Raw genomic sequence first — 26794 nt, forward strand, 5'->3', positions numbered from 1 at the left:
TCTGGAATACGAGCAAGCTACAGGGTCGCTCACATCATTGCGACGAGTGGCAAGCCGTTTTCGGTGGGACCACTCGTAAAATTGTGCGTGGTAGCAGTTGTAGAATGTTTGTTTCCAAGGGAGGTGCAGGCAATTGAAGGGGTTTGCCTGTCGAAGCAAACAATGTCGAATACTGGACATGGAAGCGGTTTTAGAGACACAGATCAGGAAAAAGGCGGAGAGCTTTGTTGCATTTTCGCTAGCGCTTGAAGAAAGCACCGACATATCGGACTGTGCTCAGCTTTCAGTCTTTGTGCGTGGTGTCGACATGGAGCTGCAAGTAACTGCAGAACTCTTGGATGTGGTACCACTCGATTACACCGCAACAGGACGTGACATTTTTGAAGCTGTTTTTGAATCAGTGAATAATATGTATTTGCCGTGGGATAAGCTCCATTCTGTAGCGACAGATGGTGCACCACAAATGATCGGGCGTTACTAAGGTTTTGTTTCTCGTTTGAAAAATAAACTCAAGGACGAATTCGGGAAAGACATTTTGACTCTTCATTGTTTTATTCACCAAGAGGCACTGTGTGCTGAAACAGTAGAGCTAGGTGGCGTAATGAAAGATGTCGTGAAGTGTGTGAATTTTGTGCGGCGTCACGGTATGAATCATCGCCAATTCAAAGGATTCCTGAAAGATATGGAAGCGGAGTATGGGGATATACCTTACCACAGTACAGTTCGTTGGATGAGTTGGGGAAAAGTTCTTGATGTTTTCTTAGCCATTCATGAGGAAATATCCCTTTTTCTCGAAATGAAAGGGGAAGAAATGAGTTGTCTGAAAGATATAAAATGGATATCAGACCTGGCGTTCCTAGCTGACAAAACTATGCATCAGAATAATTTAAATCTGTCATTGCAGCGCAAAGGGCAGCTAATCGTTGACATGCACGACCAGACCAAAGCGTTCATGGAAAAGTTACGTTTATTTGAGAGGCAGATGATTAATGGACATTTAACGTTCTTCAATCGTCTTGCTTCTTTAAAACTACCTGAAGGTACCACTTTCGGTGATTACCAAGAAACGTTAAAGCAGCTCATCACGTCGTTTGAAACACGATTCCGAGACGTCACTAGTTTGGAAATGGAACTTAAGGTGTTCAGCACTCCTTTTTCAGTTTCCCCCGATGACTTGTCATCGTCACTTCAATTGGAGATTATTGATTTGAAAAATTCAACTTTGTTGAAAGAGAGGTACTACAACACATTGGATTTGTCACGATGGTATCGTTCATTACAGCAAAAACATTTCCCAAGCTTCACAACAATGCTGCTCAGATCATGTGCATATTTGGATCTACGTATTGTTGTGAGCAGCTTTTCTCAGCAATGAAAAGAGTAAAAAGTAAGGAACGATCGTTTCTTCAGGATGCAATAATGAAGGCCATCCTCGGCATTAATGCTGCGAACACTTTGACGCCTGATATTTCCTATTTTGTAATGAAAATAAAATGTCAAGCTACAGAGGCCCAATCAATTTAGTACCCAATTTCTTGTAAAACAGTTGTTTCTTATTTATTTCCTGAACATCGTACTTCCTGGTGTAGCATGTCACCACGTCTTAGCAGCTAAGAGTATGAGGTTGTCGATCTTGTAAGACGCAGCTGGCACATCAAAACACTTACCCTGCCGCCTGCCTCAGCCAGCCGTGCCACGTGCCGGCCCACTTTGAATGGTCACAGCGAGCGACACGGCTCCTGGGATCTGGGAGCTGGGAGCGCTCCGCAGCTCTCAACGGAGCCGACGAGCTGGAACAGCCTGCTGTAGGAGGTTCGAGTCGTTCCTCGAGCGCGCGCGTGTGTGTGCGTGTGGGGGAGGGGGAGGGGGGTCCCATAGGAACTTACCACCACTGCCGCCACTTACAGTACTCACTTCTGCAATGAACGGCATTTTTCAGGAATCTTTTTGGTATTTATGTTCACGCACTTTCACATTGGCACGAGGCATTGTTTATGTGTACTTTAATTCTCTTTGTAAATCTTTTATTTTTGGTTGCGTAGGTACGAAGGTGGATGTAAGAGTTGAACGGGCCGTGAGTTTAAATTCTGTGAACTAAGCGAACAGTGTCCTTGGAGCATATTCGTAATGCGTTCCATACATGCTCTACTCACATCCGATAATATCATTCGTCAGCCAGTGCGATGGTACTACTCACCGCCATAAATTCAGCGACCGAAACCGCGGCATGTGTCATCGAAAACGAAGTCTTTATCAGATAGAACCCTGAAAGTAAAAATGATTGCTGTGTTGCATCGTATACCTTCGAGTATAAGACTTAATATTAACTTCGTCGAAAATGTGTAATGTTTCTATGTTTTTTTTCGCCGTATTTTGGTGACGGGATGAAATTAGATAGCCTACTTGGGTGACCGGCATTTGGTCGTCATTTTAAGGACGATGACCGTCATCTAACCATGATTTAAGGGAGTTTCAAGGGAGATTTAGTTGCAACAAATCTCAATTGCGCAACTACATCGCTTTTCCCTGGAGGGACAGAGAAATTTCCATGCATTTGCAGGGCAAGAATTTAAACATCTACAGCTAATGCATCACACGGAAGTTTTGTTGGATTATGCAGTATGTGATTTGAGCAGTTTGCTTCCAGCAAAAGCTTGCTGTCTCCTTGTAGCAGTTTAAACTAATAATTATGCTTCACCTAATTTATATACGCATTATCTGCACAGCACAGTATGCAGTCAGGTTCTTTGCTTCTAAATTATGTGAATTCAATGAAGGCTTCATCAGGCCGAACAGCATTAGCTGCCTCATGAGCATGTTCAGTTAAGCCAAAAGCCTATGTCTTATTCCCTTTTCATGATAAAAATACCTAAGAACAGGAGGGAACATCATCTTGTTTCTGTGGTTGAAGGGATCAGTGGCAGTAGAGAAAAAGTTGCTTGATTTAGCTGGGTCTTTGAAGACTTCAGTGAAGTTCTGAACACTTTCTGGAGCGAAAACATTTCACACAATTGCTTCTTCCTTTGTTATGCCATCATCCTAGCCAAACTGGAATTAGGGAAAACATCCTTCGATAATTTATTTGCGCAATCCCTACTTCTGCAACTGATGTTACGTTTAACAGTATGAAAAACTATTGCTAGCTCACTTCCAACGTTATTAATGTCTTTGCTGGCATTACCAAAATAAAATAATTAAATGGACACCCTAGCTGCAAACAGGCGTTGATGTACTTCATCGGGGACATGTTGAAAATGTGTGCCCCGACCGGGACTCGAACCCGGGATCTCCTGCTTACATGGCAGACGCTCTATCCATCTGAGCCACCGCGGGCACAGAGGATGGTGCGTCTGCAGGGACTTATCCCTTGCACGCTCCCCATTTCTAGTAAAGCTGCATGGTCATCCACGGTAACTGTTCTTTCGGGAACAGATACTACCGTCATATATAATTACCAAAATAACTGAATAAATTTTAGAACATCTTGACTTCTCTTTAGGCCTGCTTATGAACTTGTATATAGTCTCTTCAGTCCTGAGCTATTGTATTTGATACTTACAGGTTTTTATTTTTTCTCAGACCTGTGTGCAGCAGAACGGTTTGTGGACTATGGTATCATGCACGACACACATCGTACTTGCCGCAGGTCACTTCACTTGTTCGTCCTCCTGCCAAGAGCCATTGATTACAAACTTCGGACTTTGTAACTCCACACCATGTCTCGATGAAACAAAGGTAAAGACGTATCTTTTTATAAGTAAAAGCGTTTTCACGTCCACCAATAGAAGTGTTTTCACATACTTCAATAACTTATTAAAACTGTACAGACTTTCCTCAGTTAATAGCTAATTATGCGTCAATGTTATAACAGATTTATAAGCTTCAAATTTTTGGGTATCATATGTGATACCACGGGACTGAATGCCAACTTTGTTTTCATCACTGGAAGTGGTAATTTTTTTTCCGCTTGATTCTCAGACTTGATTGCTATGCTCAGAAGAACGGGTGAAAATGCCAGGCAGAACGGTGCATAGCCTTATCTTTGCAGCGTGAGCAGTGCAAATTTTTCCTTTGCTTCATTACTAGCGGGAATTTGTCTAACACATTCCACAACACGTAAAGTTAAATTCTGACAAATAATCTTGACTGGATACTAATCCATGTGATAATACCAAGAAAAGCAGCAGTACTTTTAAAAAAATTTCCACGGTAATTTCGTTTAAAAGTTTTGAATTGTTTATTTACAGTTGATGAAATTTTGATATCAGGTGTGTATTTTGCTCCATTTTGAAATCTCCAGCAACTATGAGGAATATGTGTAATATATATGACCTCTTTTTACGAGGAAACATATTTTGCCTATAATTGTCCTGCTTAGATCGTGAGGTATCGTACATGGTACCATGTATAAAAACTTCAGTACGGTTACAAAAAAGTTTCTGAGAGTCATTCATTAAGAAGTAAATAACGTCATGGGCATGTTTGAACACAAATGTCTCTATAATCGCCGGCCGATGTGGACGAGCCGTTCTTGACGTTTGAGTCGAGAAGCACGCGGCTGCTACGGTCGCAGGTTCAAATCCTGCCTCGGGCATCGATGTGTGTACTGTCCTTAGGTTAGTTAGGTTTAAGTAGTTCTAAGTCTAGGGGACTGATGACCTCAGATGTTAAGTCCGATAGTGCTTGGAGCCATTTGAACCATCTCTATAATCGCTTTGCGAGTTGTTGTTATTTCCTTGTCTTGTTTATGCCATAGCTGTTGATCAGTACGAGGGGCACACATCAAAAATTCAAATGGCTCTGAGCACTATGGGACTTAATTTCTGAGGTCATCAGTCCCCTATAACTTAGAACTACTTAAACCTAACTAACCTAAGGACATCACACACATCCATGCCCGAGGAAGGATTCGAACCTGCGACCGTAGCAGCGGCGCGGTTCCGGACTGAAGCGCCTAGAATCGCTCGGCCACATCGGCCGACGCTCGCACATCCGAGGGTTGCAAGTACTGACCGAAAAACAAGTCAAAACTCTCCCTCTCACGACCCCTCAAGACGCGAGCCTACGTCATTCTTTCTCCGCACTTCGCATTCCCTTGGGCCAAACCGCGGTCTTTCGGTAGAAGCACGAACACAAAAAAAGATTATGTCGACAACGGCATCGATTATCATACGAAAACTTTTCGAGATCTTTCGGTCAGAGAATTTGAAATATCGATAGTAATTGGCGGGATTAGTATTTTAACAGAGATAGACTTGAATGTACAGGGGAAACAGGCGGTCAATAAGGGAGTCGGGAGCTTAAAGAAAAATTGCTGAAAACAACTCTAGCATTGGTCACCTTGCACCCTACTGACCGCTGCGCCGCGTTGCAGCCGTCTGCAGTCTAGAACAATGGCAGCCCCAGCTGCGTGGCGTGTCAGACTTAACAGCGTCGGCCTTGAGGTTCCAGCAGAGCGCCGTAGGGCGCGCGCTACTTAAATTCGCGCTCGCAAGCCTTTTTTGCTGCGGACGTGACGCGGGTCATGAGTGCGGAAGCCGACGGCTGTCCGTCAGTGGCGCACGCGTACGTGCCTTGGGGGCGCGCACCACACCGACAACGCCGCCGATCCTGATCTCTCAAACAGTGCGTGAGCAAGGCTCGGCAGTAAGTATCCTATCGTGCAGCTTATCCGGGATACAAAGCAGGAGGTTGGATTTTATCGGCCGATGCTACAAGTGCATGCCCTAATCAGCTCTAAGACCATCTCGAAACTACAATACTAACCGAATGCTGACAATGATACGTAACAACTACAATTGAAAGGTCTCTTGAATTCCTTTAATTCCTAAATCTGTTGTCATTTACGGCATACATTCCACTTCTAAATTTACTGTGGTGTTTCTGACTATCTGGAAGAGACTGAGCAGTGGAACGTGTTACTTTTACACCACACACCGTCAGGTGGCTTGCGGAGTATGGATGTAGATGTAAACAAGAACGATCTGTCGCACTACAACACTTTAAAACACAGTTTATATGTAATTCATGTCACACAGTCTCATACAGAACCTACATCCGCTTTCTCTTATATACCGTATATGATAAGATACTGTCATCCCCCTTCCCTTCTGTGTGAAAGGATGAATGAGCAAATGTGTTTCTAGTTGCATGCTCGATGGTAGCAGACAAACCTGTCTGCTAGAGAACAGTAGGACCAACGTCGGAACAGGTAGCTACGTTTTCTAAAAGCACCTGTACGTCCCTTGTCATGTTGGTATAGGAAGCTGCCTCTCTGGTCACTTTCGTTTGTATCAGTGAAGCACCCTCGGTAGGGGCCCAGGGCAGTCTGTCCGCGGCGAGCGCCTGAAGTGGTAAGATCTCCGGCTAAGCATGTCTCTGCTAAGACCGTAGGACAATGGATTTCTTAAGTTCAGCCTAACTGAAAATTTAATCACCTTTATTTCAGGTTTAGATCTAAAACATTTAATGTTATCTTAAATTGCAACACAGAGTAATTCGAGTGTGAAGTTCAGAATATCTTCCAGTAGTTGGTTTGTCACTACTTTCTGAGTAAAGTGGAACCACGTGTTGACGATCCGTAACTCTAACTAAGATCGTCAATCTTAAATGCGAATGCGCGTGAGATTATAACGTCTCGTCTTGACAATATTTTTCAATATAGCAGCTTTTCTTTATGTTCAACCCACGTGGGGTGTACTTTGTGAGACCAGTACCACGTGATTATACAATTGTTTGACCCATCAGGTTAATAGTAAGACAATAGTAACCAGTTCGAAGTTTTTCTTTTGTAAATTGCGTTTCGATGTAATTTATTTTAACTATCAAAATTGTTGTGGAGTTACACTCTTTGTGTAAACGAAGTTGACCACGTGAAGCATGTGGTGTAATCATCAAAGTAGCCCTCAGCTATTCTTTTCAGGAAGATTTCACAGAGAGTTAGTATGAATTTAGTATACCAGTGTGTGGTAATTTCATGACTGACAGGATTGCGCTACGAACGTAACTTCTTTGGGCGAAAATTGAATCGGTTGGTAGTGGTTAATTTCATCTTGCATATGTTTCAACGTTCTTCGTGTGTTATTTTATGAATGCAGTGTTGTATGCAGTCTCCCAATCTTGGCTCGATGTTTCATGTGTTCCATAAGATTACAATCTCACATTTCCACAATCCTAAATAAGGCACCAGGTTAGTTATGAATCAAGTTTAATATGCTGGAATTTTAACGGAACAATGATCAATGTTAAATGTCCAAATATAAACTGATTTATTTCTTTTTATTTAAATTATCTTTATATATATATATATATATATATATATATATATATATATATATATATATATATATATAAAATCACCGTTTGTCGTAAGATGACTATTAAAAGATTATGATTAATGTTAGTCTGGTTGGGAATTTGGTAAGCTAGGCTGTATACCTGGTGAAACAGTTGCTCAGTAATGCAAGGTAAACTTCCCCAGATAGCTCACGGCTTTTAACCCGCTTTTATTGTCTTGAATATCAGCACCGCTTTAAGAACAACTTAATGCATCAACATTACACAATACCTATCGATTTTAATTTTACATTATTCTGTTTTCCTTGGCATAAGGCATCCTATCTTGCTTGGCGCTTGTAATATTTATGGCTTTGCAGCCATGATATTCGGCTACAAGAAGCTCTTTTTAGAGCAGTTGAGAAGGCAGCCGTGGCAAGAAGACATAATGTGGTGTGAGGTACCGATGCCAGGTCGTTTGTTAGGTACGGGTATCGTCAGAAAGACCGTCTAAACTGTGGTCCTCCTCCACGATTGGCTGCTGCGTTCCGAAGTTGCCCGCCAAAATGATACTCTGTTATTAATATTTGAAAAATTAAACAGCGTTTTGAATTTCAAATTTAAAGCATCTCTCAATAGCGTGACATCATTCCATTATTTCACAGTTACTAATAACCAGCAGAATAATAAACAGTTGCGAAACGAAAAGGCAGACGAAGCACTTCGGTGATCTTCGGATCGCTCCTAACTTGGATGGCGGTGGCAGTGGTTCGGTTTTAATATCAGAGCTGGTTCGGTAGTCTCGGGGGACGGACATGTTGTCCGCGGCGATATCTGTTAAGGCAATGTTCAATGTCTATATTGTAAATGTGAGAGCTGGTTCGGCGGTGTTGGAGGACATGCATGTTGTCTACCGCGATCGGAATTAGTTAAGTCTTTGTCAGTAATCTATGGTTTGTTAATAGCTGGTTCGGAAGCTTCGGAGGACACGCATGTCTGCCGCGATCGGTGTCAGGTTAATACTTTATTAGTGAGTGTACTTATATGGACGTGTAGCTGAGAACAGTATGATTGTAATCGCAGAAATACGCAGTTCATTCCTTTGAAGAATAGAAATTATTTGTGACTCTAAAGTAGAATGTAATTGTGCAGTTTCTCGTGTTCTGCCAATAAAAAGCGAGTGGCATCCCGTATAAACAAACTGATTGGAAATTTAATCATTTCTAAAATAAGTTCCTCGCTAAGAGTTTGTTACAGTCTCAAGATTACGGATTCACGCCATACGTGGTGTTTTCTGCGCAAGGGACAACAATTGTAGAAGACTGCAGATTGGTGAACACTTATTAGGACTTAAGCATTCCACTCAGGGCGATGGAAGCAAATAGGCACCTCGCATGTACTGCAGTCTCAGTATAAATGAGATCAGTGACACGTCATCCTTGGTAACACAGGAGATATGAAGGAGAGAAATATTATTGAGGGAAGAAGGGTTCATACGGACGTATGTATCACCCTATCTCTCCCTCTAACTTTCTCTTTTTCAATTTTTAGTATGCTTAATATGTTCGAACTGTTACTTATTGCTGTAAATATAATGTTGAGTTCAATTTGCTCATTTCTTATCAGTTTAAGCTAAACGAACGCTTGTAAGCAGCGCATTATAATAAGTAATAAAAATAATAATAATTATTATTAAGAGAGTTGAAAAGTTTAAATATCTCGGAGAGTGGATGACAGCCACCTTATCATAGAAAGAAGCCTTCATATCAAGCATGAACAATATGGAAATGGCATTCCATTTAACCAAAAATGCCTGCAATAAAAGATCAGTATCGTTCAATGCAAAGTTAAGGCAATACTGCAGTGTCATCCGTCCGGAGGTCTTGTATGCTCCTGAATGCCTAGTAATGAACAAAAAAGGCCTAAACGAAAAACTAAAGGCCAAGGAAAGGAAGATTTTGAGAAAGATCTTAGGTCCCATAAAAGAGAATGGGGAATATAGAAGAGATCATACTCATGAACTGTATTCCCACGTTGAGAAGGCAACCGGAAAAGAAGGATTATGTTTTATGGACATATGACCCGAATGAGCCCTGGAAGACTTACCAATCGTATGACCACCTACTTTCAGGAGGAGAAAACAAAATGGATCTGGTTCACAGAGGTGGAGAAAGATCTTAAAGAAGTCGGGATCCCCCATGATGACATCTTGGAGCGTGTCCCACTCAAGAAGAAACTTATGGCGTGGCAGGGTTTCCAAGAAAAGCCAAGACTAAAAACAGGAAAGGCTTGGACCCAGGAGAGAAAGGAGCAACAGCGAGAACGACTGCAGGAGCACTGGGGAAACATCAGAACACGTAAAGTAATACAGTTGAAATAACGCGGTCCAAAGATGGCCTATACGAAATGAATGAATAATAATAGTAATATACAACTATCTTTCCTATATTTGTTCAGTGAATCCCGTCAACTGTTTGACAGACTAAGCAAAGAAAAAATCAACGCGGTAGTGGAGAGAGCAAAATAAGACGAATTTTGTAGTTTATTTAGCTTTTGGCACCTACAGACAAAGTAAAACCAGTTGGGATAAAGGTAGAGAAATGTATAGAACAGTAGCATTTAAGTTTTGAGTAGAGAAAAAGAAACGAAAGATGAGTGACTGCAAAACCAAATCAGAAAATAACGTAGCTGAAAGAAGAATTGTGTGTCTGCTACAACCGTGTACTACGTTATTAGAACTGACGATAAAAGATTTATGCCAACGGCCTCGCCGCAATGGCAACACCGATTCCCGTCTGATCACCGAAGTAATGTGCTGCCGGGCTTGGCTAGCGCTTGGATGGGTCTACGTCTGGGTCTGCCGCGTGTTAATGGCAAGCGGGGTACACTCAGCCCTTGTGGATGCAATTGAGGAGCTACTTGATTGAGAAGTAGCAGAACCGGTCACAAAAACTGACAACGGTCGGGAGAGCGGTGCGCTGACCACATGCCCCTCCGTATCGGTATCCGGTGACGCCTAACGTCTGAGGATGACACGGAGGCTGGTCGGTACACTCGGGCCTTCAGGGCCTGTTCGGGGGAGTTTATTTGATACATGGTTTATAGAGTTTTAATGGAATTCACAATACAGGAAACTTTTCTCTCAATGTTAAATAGTTATTGGAAGAGTAAACCAACTGAGAACTTCAGCGAGCATTGAGAACTGTTCTAGGAGTGTTAAAACGCAAATTTTTATGTCTGGAAGACTACGAAAACAGCCTGAATAGTTTTATGAAAGTAGGAGTGAAGACAACGGCTACACATTAAAATCAGATAAATAAGTAAGTGAACATGACCTACAGAATTTCCCACTTCCGAAGATTAAAACTGTGTTGAAACTTACAGTCCGCCTTCTGTCTTTCATGTGCACGCCGCTAAATGACTGAATTATCCTGGCAAGCCTTACGGCCAAGAGAGAGTTCTCATTGCTGATGACAGCAATATCAATCACTGATAAAACACCTGAAGTCCTCTCACAAATAAAAAAATAAATAAAAAACAGATTAACCCTAAAGCATACTTGGGCAGTATGTAATGAAATCATATTGGACATACAGAAAACGAACAGTATGCACTTCAGCAAAAAGAGAGAATTATTTTGTCACATTAGGCATAGATGATAAATCTACTGCATACGTGACAAAGTTTTAAGGCATGGCTATTCATTCTCAGTAAATATGGAACAATTACACAATGACGCTGGCAAAAAGAATGTCATCAGCATAGTAATATGCTCCTAGGGTCCTGTCATCGGCCTGTAACAGCTAATGTTGTGACATACTATTCGCACATACATTCATTTCTTAGCTATGGTCTCATTTTCTGTGTATCAAAGAAACAAAACATGACAATTTAAAACTGTAGGAAAGCGCCCCATGGATAGTAAGTAGAAGTAGTGGTCGAGTTCATTGTAAAGATCTACTAAAGAGACGGTCTACACTACTCTTGTCCGTTTCCAAGATGCTACTCCAAGCGGGTGTAAAATGAATGTGCGCAGCGGAAAATAATAAACGCTAAAATGATGATTTGGCCGTGTCTGATTACCCCCCCCCCCCCCCCCAAAGCAGATCTTAGGATCTTTTACTTCTATAAATTACAATCTAAACATAAATGTATGATGAAGCTAACTAATACTCCTAAACGATAAATGTTGTTGTTCAATATATTTATTATAGATCAGAATCAACCCTTTAAGTACAATTGTCTATATTTCCTAACTAAAATTATTAATCAATTGCCCAACTCTGTCCCTTATTATGACTGCGCGATCTAATATCAATACGCGAAATGACTGACATCTACGTACCAAACACTAGACGACACTACTTTCAAAGATGATCTACCGGTGGTGTGGAACCTCAGTGGAAATAAACTAACGTGATCATAGCTGTTTAGCTTTGTAGCCCTAATAAGCCCAACCAATTTGCGATATCACCATATTTACTGCGTCCGCTGTATCGAAGTGATGGTTCTCGTACTCGTCTGTGACGATGGAAGAACTCCAGCCACAAATAAACTCTTTGAAACTCTAGGACGTCAGAAGGCGGTCCTCTGACTAATATACTCGAATACAGTCTTCTCCTCTCTGTGTTCTACAGACGAGAAACGCGAACTCCCAGCCACAACGACGGAGTTCAGATAATGTCTCAACGTAAGTATAGGCAGAAGAAGTGCTCTCCGTTACTGAATGCTGCGTTCTCAACGACGACTTCCAAGCCAGAAGTGAAGTCCAGAATTGTGTATGCTCGCAACAGTACAGTGTCTAACTGTTCTAGCTATAAACTCTCCTGAGGGCAAAGACACCAAGTCCGTCCGTACCAACAAAGCTGATACCTAGCGACCGTCACACACGGGCGCTTACAACCGAAGACCTCGTCTCTCCAGCGCTGGCTTGCCAGCAAGGCTCGGCTCCCCACCATCATAATTCCGCAAACGAATCACATTTCAGAAACCACGGAATATTCTCCCTCTCTACAGATTCTTCCGAACGCCGACCAACCATATTATAGTCTTTTGTCGTCCAGTGCGGAAAGTTGCGAGGAAAAATCTATACTCATAAAATGGCATGCTTCTGAGAAAAAAATGCTCGGAAGTAACACAGCCTGCGTGATATACAAGGTGACGCTTCCTCGTTCCTCTCAGCTGCGTCCAAGATATTCGTAGCTTCCGAATTATAATCCTTTCCGTCCGGCTACAATACTGCCCAGTCGCGACTCTATTGTGCTCCAGAGCTCAGGTGTCCCAATGTCCGTCTTGCTACTTCCTGTGTTTAAGCAGGACAAACACACCTGTGTTAGCCTTCCACCCAGGGCTTGAGTTCCGCCTGGCGTTTCATTTCCACTGTCGTTGCAACCTCTACTAGTATAGGCAATCATTTATTACGTCATTCTGATAATAAAGACACTCCGTCACCTTTCATGCAATAAGCGTTAACAATTATTTACAAGGCTTACGTGACAATGTCAGTTAAAACTACTTAAAACTAACCAACCTGAGGACATCACACACATCCAAGCCCGAGGCTGGATTCGAACCTACGACCATGGCAGTGGCGCGGCTCCAGACTGAAACGCCTAGAACCGCTCGGTCACAGTGGCCGGCTATACGATGTACAACCTATGACATGATACCTAATTGTGTTTGTAAATCACGGCAACGTATGTGGATGAGTGCTTGTAAGGTGCAAAATTATAGCCACCTTACATGTCGTCTTTTGGAGTTCTGCTGCATGGCGTGGGATCCTTAGGAGATAGAATTAACAAGGTACATCGAGAAAGTTCAGAGAGGGTAGCACGTTTTGTACTATCGATAAGTAAAGGGGGGGGGGTCACAGATATGATACAGGATTCGGGATGGACATAATTAAAACAAAGGCTTTCCTCATTACAGAGGGATCTTCTCACGAAATTTCAATCACCACCTTACTCCTCCAAATGCGAAAATACTTTGTTGACGGCGACCTAAATAGGGAAATCATAATAGACTAAGGGAAATCCAAGCTCGCACGGAAAGATACAGGTGTTCGTCTATTTAGCGCACTGTTCGAGAGTGGAATAATAGAGAATTATTCTGAAGATGATTGGATGAACCCTCTGCCAGGCACTTAAGAGTGATTTGTGGAGTAGCCATGTAGGTGTAGATGTAGCTATTTAAAAAAAAAACTGAGTATCCTTACTGCACCAAGCAAGTACAGCTGGTAGCCGCCTGGGTATATCAGGAAAACGATTCCTATTTCACAAATTGTTCTATCCCAGTTTTGACTTATATTTAACAACGAAAAACAAACAAAGTCAAATCATCATTTTCAATCAGGGAATAAAATTGTACAATAAACTGTCCAAGGAAATGAAAAAGATTAATAAAATAAATATGTTTAAAAAGTCAGCTAAAACATTATTCATAACTAATGCTTGCTACATACAGATTGCTAGGAGGACGCAGTAGTGGTTGATAATGTAAAAGTTTAATTGCAACACTGTGTTACAGTGCAATACTAGATTAGGGTGTCACACTTTTACTGGAAAATCATGTGCCAACATAGATGGTGCATGAATAGTAGCGTGTTCTCATTTTCCTGAGCTTACCATCTCACCCATCAAGGCGGGGGAGGGGGTGAGGTGGGGGGGAGGGGGAGATGCAGACTCAGATTTTCAGACCTTGTACGGGGCTTAGTTTCATGTTTACGGCCTGATGTCAGTTTTCTGAAAAGACTGAAGGGTTGTAGTATGCTCGTGGTCCAGTAATCACCAACAGGGTCAGAGTGTGGCATGATGAAGTGAAAATCCATATTTTATGCGGTAGGTTATCTGGAGAAAATTGTGTAACTCAAAGAACAATGTACAACAGGGACCAACCGAATGACACAGTGCAAGTGTTAAGAGACTGACCTCACATTCGGGAGGCCTGAGTTTGCTATGCCTGCCCATTCTGATTTAGATTTTCCTTAATCATTTCAGGCAAATGCTGAGATGGTTTCGTCAAGCCATGACCGACCACATGTCCCATTCTTATAAAAACGTATTTTATGAGTATGTACATTTAAGGCTATTTAGTTTCATTGTATTTAATCCTAGGTTATTGTGAGATGATCTCTGGGTGAATAAGTAAATCAAATGAAAGATGAATTCTAGAGACAGCTTTTAAACTGCTCCAGAGGTGCCAATCTAACAGAACCGTAGAAGAATGCGAGCTTAGAAGGAATGGAAAAGAACATTATCCCTCGTTTAGTGTTGCACGAAATTGCCTTAGTGATGCAATTCTCACATATTTCGTGAGAGACTTTCACTAATGTCCATAAATTATGCAAGAAAATTATCAGTGACATTGAAGGTTTTACTTAGTTCTGGAGGCGTATTCCACTGGCCTAATTGGTAATGATGCCTGGCCGTGATAAGTAGCAGATACATGACCATTTGCTAGGATACTCTCTGTGGAGGGGGTTTGAGTGCCGTTCAGGCATTGTTTCAGCTTGTTACAACAAATAGTTACGTCCTGTCCAGCAATATGGAATGAAAGTTTGTTTATTAACATGAAAGAAAATAAGCTTAGAGGTGACCTAAAACACACTCCAGGAAGAAAATTTTACGCAGCGTCAAGCTCAGAAAGTTGGTTTCAATCTGACAACACTTGCTATTCCTGTTGAATCGGAGCCGGTGTGTGAGAAAACACTGTCTTCATTGGAAATTTCGGTGAGGAGTGAGCTACCATGTTCAGCTCATCAGAAGAAGCCCCGCTAGAGTGATATGAATATCTTAATTACTAGACTTACCTACCGCGATTTTTGTGATCTAAGGCATTTGACTGTGTAAGTAATATTCCTTCATAGAAACAAATTTTATATCTTTTACAGAAACATTACTGATCGGTTCTAGGTAAATGATGTGTCTTTTAACTAAGAAGATACAGTACAATCACTTGTGTACAAAACAGGGTATATCATCGGGTCAACAGAAACATCCGATCTCACGCGTCGGCTTTGACCCGTGACGTAAGGGTGTTGTGGTGTGTGACGTCATTACGGCGCGGAGTTTGGTTTGTGAGTGTGGCGTGTTTGTAGATGTTGCCTCGTTGACGTTACCTTAGTAGGAGTTTAGGGCCTGTAATATATAGTTTACCTTTTTACTGTACTTTTTGTTTTAACGTCGTCTATGAGGCTTTCTTTTATCAGTTTGCCATTAGATTGTTCAGTCTTTATGGTCTATATGTTTTGTCGCTACTCGTTATGTCTAATGAATCAATATTGTTTTTTTCTTTTTTTTATTTGTTTCTCTTTTTTATCTTTTGATTGACCTACACATTGATCTGTAGCGTAGCCCTGAATACGAGGTTAGGTTGGGCGTTTTTTTTGGCGCGGGGGGGGGGGGGGGGGCTGCGCCCCCCCCCCCCCCTGCCTGGCCTTGAGTACCACTTGTTTATTATTATCTTTGTTTGCTATCAATGTTAGCAGATTGTTCTTGTGAAACCTTTGTGTGTGTTGTTTTTCTATGTGTTTTCGTCTTTGTGATACGTATGCAACGTTTCTATATCCGCCATATTGGAATTGTCGTTTCCGCTATATTTGTGACGTCATGGGTCAAAGCCGACGGGTTAGATCGGACGCTTCCGTATTTCCATATCATCATAACCAACCATACAACCTAAGGCGAAGGAAATATGTAAAAATATTTATTATTCAATATCCAGGATGTGCCTATTGTCCAGAAATAGTTGGAAATCATGTAGATCTCAAACGGTTGATTTAAGCAAAATTTGCTGTACGTATAATTATCCACGACGGCAACTTTGTGGGTTTCAGTACCGGCCCGGTTCATAATTTTAAACTAGGAAGTTTCTTGAAAGCTAATCACAGTAATTACTAACAGAACGCGATTCGAGACGTTATCGAGCAAACCCCACACAAGAAACTCAAAGATTTATAGACGATGCTTGAAAGAGGAGTAATCGGTCCTGTCATATGACATCAGACTGACTGTGTTCGTGTTACCTGCCAACAGTCTGCTTGCTGTCTTCTGCGCCGACACCGCTTCCCGCGCTAGTGCGTCTTCAGCTGCTGCTGTGCAGTATTGTGCCCTGTTACTTGTGTTACACCACTGACTTCTTTCTGTTAGCCGGCAACGATTTGCGTCCACCACATTCTTCGTTGTTCACTCGCTGGGGGGTAACTCAGCCATTCACTGTTTACATTGTGAAGCGGAAGTTGTGCAAAGATATACAATGAGGTTGTCCAAAGAGATTGGTGCGTAAGATCAATACCTGCACTGCATATTATGCAGTCTATCCACGACCGATCATTACTAAAACGTCAGGGAGAAGCTTCGAGGCCCTAATATCGCCCCTGCTCCTAATTTAGTCATCCTAGGAATTTCCAGTTTCCATACTTGTTAACAAATGTTTACCTACGCGAGCAGGCGTGGCTTCAGTCCAGTGTTTTATTGTAGAGTCTGTTGTGTGCAGCATGGCTAGCATCCGTGTACAAGAGGTTTCAATTTTTTGGGATGAAGTGAGTTAGTGCAGCAGTCAAATTAGTAGCCTGTTATTCCTAGTGTGAGCACTGATGTGTTTTCAAATATTCGGCTGTTTTTCAGTCTTGTAGTTTCTGATGCGTAATCGCCATAATCAAGGATTTCGACTATGCTGGTGTAGCGCCCATTATAATAAATCCGAGAATGTTCGCAATTTCGTCCCCCAGCAGCTCCTATTTTCATCTCGGGGACGAAATTTGGGACTGTTATTGAAAATTAATTTCATTTCGTATTTATAGAGATTACTTTCCTTTTCTCATATACGAAAACGCAAACGGGGAGAAATGGATTTGTTGCACGAAATGCTTGATTTGTTATCACGAAAAATGCTTTTCATCTAGACAGACACATAGGTTCAAATGTGCCACATATTTAGTAGGCTGAAAATAACTTGAAAACATTGTTCATTCGTGGCTTTCAAGGGATTTATAATGGTGAAAGTGTTTGGCAATGTTACAGTGGAAAAACTGAGTTTTGAGAATTTTTATGGGAGACGAAAGTACGAACATTTTTGTTGTATTTATATATATGTCACAGTGCAAACATTTACAAGTATTGGCTTTAGTATGTTACGACAATTTAATTGTAAATTGCGTACAAGTGGTTGATAAAGTCAGGAATATGTATACAAATTCATAGCCTTTTCCATAACCTTTCAGGGCTTATTCAGGTCCTAGCCAACTAAGGAGACGAAATTTTGGCGCTCTACCTTACTGTCGTTACATAAGGCCGAAATTTCTCAAACATCTTATTTTAATTTTCTAGGACGTCACTTAATTTATACCTCAGTTTTTCCTTACCCCGATAAGCTATTGCTATATTTTAGCTAACTGTGTGTGGCGGAGAGTACTGGTGGTACCAATAACTAATCTCCCTCCTCCCCTCTCTGCCATTCACGAATGGCATTGGAAGAATAATCGTCGGTAAGCCTCTACATCAGCCCTAATTACTCTAATTTTCTCGTTGTGCCGTATGTGGGAGAAAGTAATATGTTCTTCTACGACTACTCACGAAATTTCAGTGGTAGACCTCTCAGTGATGGACAGCGGCTGCTGCTGGAGTTTTGTTGAGCATTTCTGTAACGCTCTCGCGCCGACTAAACGATGTCGTCACGAAACACGCCGCTCTTCGTTGGATCTTCTGTTTGTTCTATTAGTCCTGTCAGGTAATAGTCCCAAATCGGTCAACAGTACACAAAAACCGGACGAACAAGCGCCTTGTAAGTCACTCCTTTAGCGGATGAATTACATTTCCTTAAGATTCTTCCTATGAATAAAAGTCTGTCACCTGCTTCTCCTGCAGTTTGGTGTATGTTGTCATTCCACTTAAGGTCTCTGCTGATAGATACTCCTGGATATCTTATGGTAGTCACTGTTTCCAGCATTTTGCCATCAGTAATGTAGTTGTACAGTAGTGGATTTGTTTTCCTATGTATGCGTCACATGTTACATTTATTTACGTTCAGGGTCAACTGCCAGTCCTGGCACTATCCATCAAACCTCTGGAGGTCCTTCGTTGATGTCTTTTGGCGTTGCTGCCTTCTTACGAATAACCGCATCATCCTTGAGCAGCTTTGTATTGTATTGTATTGTATTGTGTGTTAACCGGGGACCTAGAAACGACGGAGAGGTTCCGTCCCCGCCACAGCCGCAGAGGTCCGCAACTCCACGACGACTACCACAGTCCACTTCACCACTCCGCCGCCCCACACCGAACCATTCTTTGACGGTTATTGTGCGGCTCGGCCCCCGGCCCGGTTGACACCCCCCCCCCCCCCCCCCCCCCCGTCCAGGGAACGTCTCACACAAGACGAGTGTAACCCCTTTGTTTGCGTGGTAGAGTAATGGTGGTGTACGCGTACGTGGAGAACTTGTTTGCGCAGCAATCGCCGACATAGTTTAGCTGAGGCGGAATAAGAGGAACCAGCCAGCATTCGCCGAGGCAGATGGAAAACCGCCTAAAAACCGTCCACAGACTGGCCGGCTCACCGGACCTCAACGCAAATCCGCCGGGAGGCTTCGTGCCGGGGACCGGGCGCTCCTTCCCAATCCGGAAAGCAGTGCGTTAGACCGCACGGCTAACCGGGCGGGCTTGAGCAGCCTTACGACTAAGTCTACTAGATCGTTTACACACGATATAAGCAGAAACGATCACAACATACATCCTTGGGGTACCCGTGAAATTACCTTTACCTCTGTCGATTTTGTTCCGTTCTGTTGAGTTCTGACTGCAAGTGAATGTTTCATCCTGTCGCAAATCTTGTCCAATACTCGGTAAGCTCATACTCTTTTCACTAAACGACATGGTAGGAGAGTGTCAGATGCCTTCCTGAAGTCGAGGCACACAGCATTAAACTGAGCACCACAGGCTACAGCACTGTGGTCTGTGGACCATGTGAAGCAACAGAGTGAGCCGAGTGTCGTAAGGTCTCTGTTTGCAGAATCCATATTGATTTTTATAGAGGAGAATCTCGTTCTCCAAAGGCGTCAGAATTCTTGAGCGTAAAAAATGTTCCATAATTCTACGACAAATTGACGTGAACGACATAGGCCTGTAATCATGAGCCTCACCTACGACCGTTCTTGAAATAGGAATGAGGGAGTGACCCGTGCTTTTTTCCAGGCACTACATAGCCTCCCTTGCTCCAGCGATCTACGACAAATTGCTGCTAGGAGCGTTGCATGTTCTTTTGGATAATCTCTGTAGACCTTACAGGTATCTCATCTGATCCTGGTGCAATAAACTTAGCGACTGTAGCTTTTCTATTTCACGATCAGCAACGTCAATACGCAAGATCCTTAGGGTCTGATCGAGGACTTACTTTGTTTGAAGCCTAAATGTGCTGCAATTACAGACAAAATCTGAGTCCACAGAGCAACAACAGTGGCTCCCGTAATAAAGAAGTTAGCGGCCAACCATATGCAGCTATGCATGTCAGGCGTTGTGGCACCAACGAGGTACCGGGCTACCCACTCAGCCGAGGCTGGAAACCCGGGGGTCAAAGAGAATGCAAGCACGATTCACAACTTCAAAATGGTTCAAATGGCTCCAAGCACTATGGGACTTAACATCCGAGGTCATCAGTCCCTAAGCTTAGAACTACTTAAACCTAACTAAACTAAGGACATCACACACATCCATGCCCGAGGCAGAATTCGAACCTGCGACCGTGGCATTAGCGCGGTTGCGGACTGAAGCGACTAGAACCGCATGGCCACTCCGGCCGGCGATTCACAACTCAAGGAAGTTAGTTCACCCCTTACAGAAAGACGAACGACTGGCAGGTTTCGATGAAATATAGTTTAGGTTCCGGAGATATGTAGAAACACGCGAGGGTACCTTAAAAAGACACGTTGAGAAAAGGGACACTCACATTTATAGCAAATGTAAAGTTAGAGAAGTCTTTTGACAATTTTAACTGCAATATACTCCTTAAAATTCAGTAGACAGGAGGGATGCGATACTGAGAGCGAAAGGTTATGTACAATTTCTAAGGAAACCAGACTGCTGTTATAAGAGGCGAAGTACCTGATCGAAGGACATAACAGCGAGACAGTACGACAAGGAGTGAGATGGAGTTGCAGCCTACCCCCAATGTTATCCAATCTATACTTTGAGCAAGCAGTAAAGGAACCCAAGGAGAAATCTGGAGTAGGAATTAAAGATCAAGTAGAAGAAATAAAACCCTCGAGGTTTTGCCGATCACACTAGAATTTTGTCATAGACGGCAAAGGCTTTGGAAGGGCAGTTGAATGGAGCGCATAGTGTCTTGAAAAGAGATTATAAGATAAATTTACACAAAGTAAAACAAACCGACATGTGGCAAATCAAATTTTGCGATGATAAGTTTAGGAAATGTGCCACTAAAATTAGTTAACGGCCGCTGTTATTTTTGCAGTACAATAACTTATTGCTGCGGATGTAAAGAGGATATAAAATGCAGACTGGCAATAGTAAGAAACGCATCCCCAATAAAGACAAATTTATTGGTATCCAATATAAACTGAAGAGTTTGGAAATCTTCTCTGAAGGATTTTCCAGGAGTATAGCCTTGAACGAAAGTCAGCATAGACGAGAAAAGAAGAGCTTTTGAATTATGGTCCTACAAGAGAATGCCGTAGATTACTTGGGCACATTCAGTAACTAATGAAGAGGTACTGAATCGAAACGAGGAGAAACGAAATATATGACACAGCTTGAGTAAAAGGAGGAACTGATTGATGGGATGAATTCCTGAGCTCAACAAATCGTCAGTTTGGTAACGGAGGAAAATGTGTGAGGCTTAACGAGAGTTAAAAGGTCTGAGTGGACGGAAGGTGCAGTAATCATGAATGGTGAAGAGTGGGGAGCTTCATCGAACCATACTTCGTACTGAAGACCACAAGAATAATAACAACAACAACAACAACAACAAACTAGTGAGTTTATATACCAGAGTCTTCGTTGGGATAGGTTAAAAACTTTTGAGAACTTAACTCTAAAACTAAACTTTAAATTAAAGAATTTAGCAGTTTTAAGAGAACATGTTTCCAAAATATTTTATTTTTTAGTGCTTTCACAATTATTTTAGAAAATTAATGGAATAATTTTTAGCGAAGATTTATGGTGTCATGTTAAAGCAATACCAAAATTGTGTTTCTAACTATATTTTTAATGCAATTTTCTATTTTGTAAACATTTGTGAAAGCCGTTGACCGAACCGCGTGGTAAGAGACAACTGGAAACAACGGGCAATCGCAGTTCACTGTAAATGTTTGTAAAGGAAATGTGCGTCAGCTATAAATTCATTATCTGAATTACCACCCTTGGACGTGGTTCCGAATAACGTCGGAGTACTTGAAGGTTGTGGCGCTTCCACAATTAGTCTCTCTTTCGCCAGCATTGTGACTTAAGTCAACCTCGTCGGGCTAAGGCCCATTTGAAGTTGACGTCCGACTCTTGCATATTTTCTGTAACTTCTCAATGGATCTCTCAACTTCCGCCAATTTCCTTACACGCAGTTCTTTTTTTTAAATTTCTGTTTTCTTTTTTAAAATTTTATGTCGAATTGGGTGTTATAAGAGTAGGCACAAGTGGAGGTTCTGATGAGCCCTCGACATTCTGTACGATGTCAATAGTTTGAGGATCAGATGCGCCAGTTCCATACCATCATGTTCAGCGCTGCTAACTGGTGTAACCTGAAATTAAAAGACTAACAACAATTAACACAACTTCCAATGATTGTGTTAATGTGTTTGTATGCATCAGATAGTTTTAGTTGTAGCTAGTATTTCTTTTTTAGGTTCCGCAAATATTGGAGGAATGGGTGGAAATAAAAAAAGTTTTTGAAACATAGTGGAATTTTCCTTTATACTGTGTTGCTATTGTCGGAAAGCATATGGCCATAAAGCGTCCGTCTGGGAGTTGCACTAAGTTTTCCAACTGCAAAGAAGCTTACAGCGTTATACTTTCGGCATTGGTAGATGCTGATAGTAATTTTCTATATGCAGGTGTGGAAACCAATGGAAGAACCAATGACAAGTGTATTCCGGTTGTCCTAGCTTAATTCAGCCTTAGACAATAGCACACTAAAATTTCCTAGTGATGATGTTATTGTGAGTGATGATGCGTTCCCTTTCGAACTTCAAGAAGCGCTTTTCCAAACGAAATTTGACATCAGGGGACCGTATATTCAACTATCCTTTACTACGTGCACACAGAGTGGTGGAAAACGCGTTTGGCATAAAAGAGCAAGACTTAGAATCTTTGGAAAAGACATCGAAGTTGATTTAGAAACTAGATGGCTCTGAGCACTATGGGACTCAACATCTGTGGTCATAAGTCCCCTAGAACTTAGAACTACTTAAACCTAACTAACCTAAGGACATCAAACACATCCATGCCCGAGGCAGGATTCGAGCCTGCGACCGTAGCAGTCGCGCGGTTCCTGACTGAGCGCCTAGAAACTAGATTTGGTGTTACAATGCATGTGTACTCTCCACATCTGATTTAGAACAACATGACAGCACCGTACTTTGAAAGAGGATGGGTTGACCATGAAGACATTAACACTGCACGTTTTTACTCCGGCCATTGGCATCCCAACGAGACAGAACTGCCGTCGTTGAGAGGGGCTTACTCGGTATACGCATATTCGAAAACTGCTTTGGAGGCAAGGAAGAATCTGGCTGCGTACTTCGGTGGTGAAGGATGAGTGTCTTGACTCAGGAAGGCTATTGGCATGTCGGCTGGTCCTGACGGAGGTTCGAGTCCTCCCTTGGGCATGGGTGTGTGTGTTTGTCCTTAGGATAATTTAAGTTAAGTAATGTGTAAGCTTAGGGACTGATGACCTTAGCAGTTAAGTCCCATAAGATTTCACACACATTAGAACATTTTTTTGCTATTGGCATGTAGCAAGTGGCACAGCAAATGTACTAAGGCCCTACTTATCTATTGATGAAATCTGTAAAATAAATTGTTGTGAGCAACGTACCAGTGTTAAGGTTGAGTAAAATACAGATTTTGTTTATGTTAATAGTTGATAATATTAACAAGATTTCAAAAAGTTTTAAAACGCAGTGGCTTCGTAGTCGTAGTCATTTGATATAGCCTAGCATCTTATTTACTCTTGGGAGGGTTTTTTTTTTTAAGAAATTGTTACTATCCTTTTCTTATGTTGACAAATATGTTCGTTGCTTATTTTTGTATTTTAGAAAGTAATAGGAATTATATGACCGAACGTTTAGGAAGGTGGCAATTAGTGATGAACTCTCAAATAACACCTGTCGGGAACTGCGAACCCTAGTCCCACTAAGTCACTGTTGAACTTCATCATAGAGCTCTCCCTCTCCACTTTATTGGCATAATCACAATGAAATTCCATAACAGTTCATAGTTCTCTTAAGTTTCTGTCTTCTGTGCGCTCCATTTTACTCTAGCACTTTGTTTTGACTGCGTTTCTTCAGATATTGAAGACATTTCGCAACGAAGGTATAGTACACACAACAGTAGTTCCTCCCTTACCAGCGCCGGCTGGAGTGACCGAGTGGTTCTAGGCGCTGCAATCTGGAACGGCGCGACCGCAACGTTGGCAAGTTCGAATCCTGCCTCGGGCATGGATGTGTGTGATGTCCTTAGGTTAGTTAGGTTTAAGTAGTTCTAAGTTCTAGGGGACTGATGACCTCAGAAGTTAAGTCCGATACTGCTCCGAGCCATTTGAACCTCCCTCACCAGCGTCTAGCGCTCTACTGGCGACGAGTATCTTTTAAGATACGGCCAGTAATGGCTGTTAGGGGTCCTTTGGCGTCCACTAGACTTGAATCTGTTTGTCTTTACTGGTCGCCAGTGGCCTACTGGACGGTCAAGTGGAAGGCTCCGTACACCTGGGAACAGTGAGGGATAATTACTAGCGGCAGAACGGGCTAGCGCTGCTGACCACCACTATTGTCCCTGTGTGCAGGGAGCTTAACACTGGTTTGTAAGTTCTGGACAGTGGGAGCCGGCGTGCGTGTCACCAGGACAACTCAGCAGAAGGCGTCGAATACTCTAAGTAGAGAAATCGGTGCTGGGTCCAAGTGGACGCTATCCTTCTGCAATCTTAATCACTTCTTCGGCGGGGCAATCCTTAAGGATTCTTCTTTCACTTTTCATTCCCACCCCTGAGGGGGATGGGCGGGCTGCTTGAAGGCTTGCATTACCCTTTTCAGCCTTTTGCTGTACAAGTGCATTCATTTATTTATTATTTCAGTATTTCTTGCAAAAGTGCATTTGATCATATTTACATTATACAGTATACAAAAATATAAAATAAATACAAAAATATAAAATAAATACAAAAATATAAAATAAATACAAAAATATAAAATAAAGTATATTAAAAACAAATTAACTTAGAAATTGAAGTTTAAAGATTGAAGATTTTAAGTCATATTGAAATACAGTGTACGTTTTATAAGTTGTACAATATTTTCATCATGAGTATTCCACAAATTCTCTTTGAATACTTTAGAATACAAAGAGGTCGTAGAATACAATAGAAGTACAGTATAGTAATATACAGTGCGGATGTGCTCTGAGGAGACTGATGTTTGTGCTTTAGTGTGGTGTTGCTTCATTTTGTGTGCGTGAGTTGTGGTGGTGTTGTTATGTTATGTTACTACTTAAGTGATTTATTTATTTATTATTTATTAACTACATGTGTGTGTATATGTGTACAGATAGATATGGACAGATAGGCTTAAACATTAGCGTTAACATTAACGTTGGCATTAACATTGATATTGACAATGCCACTTTTCTTTATATTGCCTGCTATAGGTGGGAGGTTTGGACAGTTTGGTGTTATACAACTGATTTGAGTTAATTGGTTGCTCTCATGTTTACATCAAGTCCTCCATTCACCTTAAGGGGATGGCTTTCGTGGCAGTGGTGTGTGTGTGTGTGTGTGTGTGTGTGTGTGTGTGTGTGTGTGTTTATTTTATGGGGTTAGTTTCTGTGTCTTTGGGTCAGGCATGGGGGGTAGTGGGATATCTTGGGTTAGTGGTTCCATGATGGGGGCGAGGTCTGGGTATTCTTGGCTGGTGTTGTGTGCTACTGTACGCGCTGGTTGGGTGCATTTAAATTTTGGTGGCCTGTTCACTCGTGGTCTTGTTGTCAGAATGTCTTCCATGTCTGGGCGTTTCGTTAATGTGTCTCCCGTAGTTTGCTCTGAGTTTAGTCAGTCTGTTTTGTAACGGCTCCACGCCTGTGATGTCGTATACGTCGTCACTGGGCGTGAGCCTTGGCAGTCTGCAGATGCTGCGTAAACGTCGTCTTTCGGTCGAGTAAAGTCTTTCTGCTACCGGTTTGTGTAAGCCCCCTAAGGGGGCTGCTGCGAATTTTATCACTGGTCTAATGTACGTCTTGTAGGTGTGGATTCCCGTTTGGTCGTCACATCCATGGAATCGTCCTTGTACTTGTCTGACAAGGCATTGTCTTTTTATCGTCTTGTTTAGCAGGTAAGTGAGGTGTGTTTTCCAGCTGAAGTACTTGTCTAGGTACACTCCTAGGTACCTGGCAGTGTCGTTAAGTCTTAGTGATGTGTCCCACAGCGTCAGTTGTATGTCATTTGTGTTTTGTTGTCGTTTTTTGGTCAGGTGTCTGTGTCTGAATAAAACCATTTGGGTTTTGGTTAGGTTTGGGCGGATTCTCCATTTTGCCATCCAGGTTTCTAGTCTTTGAAGGTAGGTCTGTGTCTTTCGTCGTACGGTTGTCGTCTTCAATTCTGTACACCAGTAGGCGGTGTCGTCAGCGTACAGTCCAACCGTTTCTTTGGGGGTTGTTGTCGTTGGTACGTCAGCCGTGTAAAGCGCGTACAGAAGCGGGGATAGGATACCTCCTTGTGGCGCTCCTGCTTGGGGTGTGAATTCTTGGGAGGAAGCGCCGCCGATATTTACCTTGCAAGTATGTTGCAATTTTCAGAAACCTTAGTGTATCATGAGAAGCAGACGCCTGCGAGCGATGACTCAGCGGTGCGTCTGGTCCCTGCAGGTGGGTTGCGGCCGACCTCCCTACCTGTCCTGCAGGTTGCGTGGACCGGACTTCGTACCTCCGGGGGCCACCATTAAGGAAGCGCAGCGTCACCGTGACAACACTCCAGCCGCTATTTTCTCCAGCGGTGACGCCACGCCGAGCCCGACTGGCAAATCAGCTTCCCCGTTTTGCCGATATCTCCACTGAAGGGCTACTCATTGTTTCGTTAATGACGCGCAGGACTATCGGGAACATGCACTCTCACTTAGAACGGTATGTGTTTCATTGATAATAACATACTCACATAAAAATCCTTTGTGATATCTATAACCGATGGCAATCACGTAACGGCGTTGCTTCGTAATCATGAGACGACAAAGTATATGTTGCTTCTAGAGAACGGCAATACGCAACAGGCAAATGTAGTTGCAGTACATGAAACCTCCCAAATTAAAAACTCGTCTACAGAA

General features: G+C 42.3%; 1 non-coding gene across 1 annotated transcript; it reads right to left on the bottom strand.

Annotated features, from left to right (window-relative positions):
* Positions 1-3259: 3259 nt before the first annotated feature.
* Trnat-ugu (transfer RNA threonine (anticodon UGU)) lies at positions 3260-3334 on the bottom strand. The gene has a single exon. It is a non-coding gene; the product is annotated as a tRNA-Thr (tRNA).
* Positions 3335-26794: the final 23460 nt, after the last annotated feature.

Source organism: Schistocerca nitens, chromosome 6 (genome assembly GCF_023898315.1).
Source record: "Schistocerca nitens isolate TAMUIC-IGC-003100 chromosome 6, iqSchNite1.1, whole genome shotgun sequence".
Classification (NCBI taxonomy): domain Eukaryota; kingdom Metazoa; phylum Arthropoda; class Insecta; order Orthoptera; family Acrididae; genus Schistocerca; species Schistocerca nitens.